Here is a 3,448-nt window from a genome sequence, read left to right as displayed (position 1 = left end):
TGCTCATTGGTAGTGGCAGCAGGTTGGCAACAAAAAAGAGATTAGAAGGTACTTAAAGGGAATTGCAAGACTACATGAAGGTGGGTTTATGGAGGGGATTAAGATTGTGAAGGAGAAAGAAGTTAAAAATAACAACTATCTTTCACCAAGGGCTTATGGGGAGCCAAGACTGAGGAAAGTGATCTCCAAACATCTTCTAATTATAGGCAACACTTACATGGGGCTAACCAGTGCCAGGGACTGGCTGAGTGCTTTGTGCATGGAACCTCATTGGGCCTTCGCCACAACAAGGAGATGGGGAGTATGGCTTGTCCCCATTCCACACGGGAGGATAGTGAGGTATAGAGAGGGTAACTTGCCAAGGCCACACAACCAAACAGAGCTGGATACAAACCCAACCAATCTGGTTCCAGAATCTGTTCTTTTTTCTTTTTTAATTGAGGTTAAATTAACATAAGATACCCAAACCCAAACCTGTTGCCTTTTTCATAATTGAAATTACTATAGATAAATACATACCATATACATACCAAGGCCTCTCTTGAGAGGCAGCCCTACTGGGCTGTGACCAGTTGTCCTGGAATTGGTTCTGACTCCTAGCAACCCCATGGGTTGCCAAATAGAACCGTGCTCTGCAGAGTTTCCATGACTGTGACCTTTGGAAGCAGGTCACCAGGATTTTCTTCTGAGATGCCTCTGGGTGGATTTGAACTGTCAAGTATTCGGTTAGTAGTTGAGTGCCTAAGCAATTGTACCATCCAGGGACACTTCACCTAGCATACAATTAACCATTTTTAAGTGTACAATTCAGTGGCATTTAGTACCTTCACAATGTTGTGCAACTATCACCTCTCTCTAGTTTCAAAACTTGTCATCATTTTGGAAGGTGTTCTTAATCCCTCATGGTCTCAACCAAATGGCAGAGGAGAGAATATTCCCATTTCCCAGATCAGAAACTGAGGCTCAGCAAATTTACAAAGTCTTCCCAAAGCCACACTGTGAGGAAATGCATTTGGGTCCAGCTTAAGGACCAAGCTGTAGCTCTCAGCCCCACGGAGCCAGGAAAGAGGGGCTGCAGAGATAGGCACAAGGATTTGTCTGAGGGGGCAGCAGCAGACTTCCTTTGGGGTGGGGGAGGCGGGGGAGAGAGCAGAGGCCACAGGGCTGAATGAACTGAAGGAGAAGCCGCTTGGTGGCGGCCAGGCCTCCTTCATGGAAGGAAAACTGCTGGGCTGGGCTGGAAGGGAGGAGGTGAAAAGTGTGCTAAGAGGTACCACGCTGTCCACAATGATCCCACCCAGGCCTATGGGTGCCCCCCCCACAGCTCTGCAGGGAGAATAGGGGCTGTGAGGGCCTGGCCCAACAGTGGGAGTGGGGAGCAGCCCATCCCTTGTCAGAAGTGCCCCTCCAGCCCAGGCCCTGGCCTTTGGCCTGTTATATGAGCTACTCCATACTTGATATCCATGCAGATATCCATGGCTGGCTCGGCTGGGGGGCATGATAAATGGTCCCTAAGAGCATCAGATGTCTGCCCCATGCTCCTGAAATGACCTGACCGCCAGCCGACAGCTCCGGTTACCAAGACCTCTCTGGGAGGCAGCCCTGTTGGGCCTGCAGAGGACCGTTCCAAAATGACTCTGTGTCTGGACATTTATGGTGTGAGTGCCCGAGGGATCGTCCCGCTCACAAGCCTGAGCGGAGGATTTTACAGCCACACTACGCCCATTGGGAAGCCTCACTGGATGCCGGGAGCCAATCATCTAGCCCACACAAGTGGGTTGGGGTCATTACAGACCCACCAGGAAGAGCCAGACTCTGCAACTCTAGGTCCTCGGAAGGGGAGCCTGAGCCTGAGGGAGTGAGGGTGCAGGCAGGTGCCCAAGGCCCCAGGGCTGCATTCCAACCCCGCCCCCACTCCTCACATCTCATGCCACAATGCCATTGCACCATGGGCCCTGGAGACAAGGAGGTGCCACCCACTGTGACACCTGCCAGAGAGGGCAGAGCCACATGTCCCCTCCCTAGAGACCAGGCACACACACATCGCTCCTCCTGAGGGCACCTTGGCCACCCCTTCCAGACCATCAGGGGTGGGGGTGGAGTGGTCTCCGAGTGAGTATGATGCTGCCCCAGTGATTTCATGTTACATTTCTTTAAAGTTCTGTGTTATCTTTTAAACAATTGTGTGTGTGCTTTTTGTCTTGTTAATCATAGACATGTTGTTGTTGTTGTGTGCCATCGAGTCAGACCTGACTCATAGCGACCCCTCCTTGGGTTTCTGAGGCGGTATCATTACAGAAGTAGATCGACCCATCTTCCTTCTGAGGAGTGGCTGGTGGGTTTGAACCGCCAGCCTTCTGGTTAGCAGTCAAGTGCCTTAGGCACTATGCTACCAGAGCTCCTAATCATAGACATAGGATATGAAACTGCATTAATAATTAATATTAGTATTATATTCAATTGATACTTCACAGCAGAGCATTAGCACAGTATTGTTAAACTTATATCAATGTTAAATACACCGAGTGATGCTATATCAGTAAGAAACGTAAGGAAGGTAAATAGAAAATACCATTAAGAACATTCCATAGACAGGGCAATGGAATTGGAAATGGTGGATAACAGGAAAATACCATAAAATGAAATAAGATAGGTGTCAAGTCTAGCTGTATGGTGATTGTGGGGTGAGAACTGTGATATATGGCCTCTCCAATTCCCTACCTTTAAGATACGGAAACCCAACCCAACCCAAAACAAACCCATTGCAGTCAAGTGGATTCAACTCATGGCAACCCCATGTGCTACAGAGTAGAACTGTTCCTTAGGCTTTTCCTGGCTCTAACCTTTTTTATTTTTTCCTGCTTAATTTTATTTATTTTGTCATTGTTGAGAATATATACAACCAAGTATACACCATTCAACAGTTTCTACAAGTAGAATTCAGTGACACCGACTACATTCCTCAAGCTGTGCAACCATCTTCACCCTCTTTTTCTGAGTTGTCCCTTCCCCATAAATATAAATTCACTGCCCCCGAAGATTTCTATCTAGTATTTCCAGTCACTATTGTCAGTTTGGTCCCATATAACGAACGCACTACTCTTGAGTTAGACCCGACTCATTGTGACCCCTCCTTGGGTTTCTGAGGCAGTATCACTATGGAAGTAGATTGCCCAATCTTCCTTCTGAGGAGTGGCTGGTCGGTTTGAACCACTGGCTTCTGGTTAGCAGTCAAGTGCCTTAGGCATTACGCCACCAGAGCTCCCAGGTAGTTCTTAAAAGAGCATAATGCTCAAGGCAGACATTTTTTTTACTGTTGTCATCAGGGCCCGTTGAGTCAGCACTGACTCATAGCAACCCTGTGCACAGCAGAACAAAACACTGCCTGGTCCTGTGCCAGCCCCAGGATCTTTGCTATACCTGAGCCCATAGTTGCAGCCACTGTGTC

The sequence above is a fragment of the Orycteropus afer genome, unplaced genomic scaffold (genome assembly GCF_000298275.1).
Source record: "Orycteropus afer afer isolate SDZICR_OR568_19922 unplaced genomic scaffold, OryAfe1.0 scaffold00247, whole genome shotgun sequence".
Lineage (NCBI taxonomy): Eukaryota > Metazoa > Chordata > Mammalia > Tubulidentata > Orycteropodidae > Orycteropus > Orycteropus afer.
The sequence above is the reverse complement of the archived record's forward strand: the minus strand, read 5'-3'. Positions refer to the sequence as shown.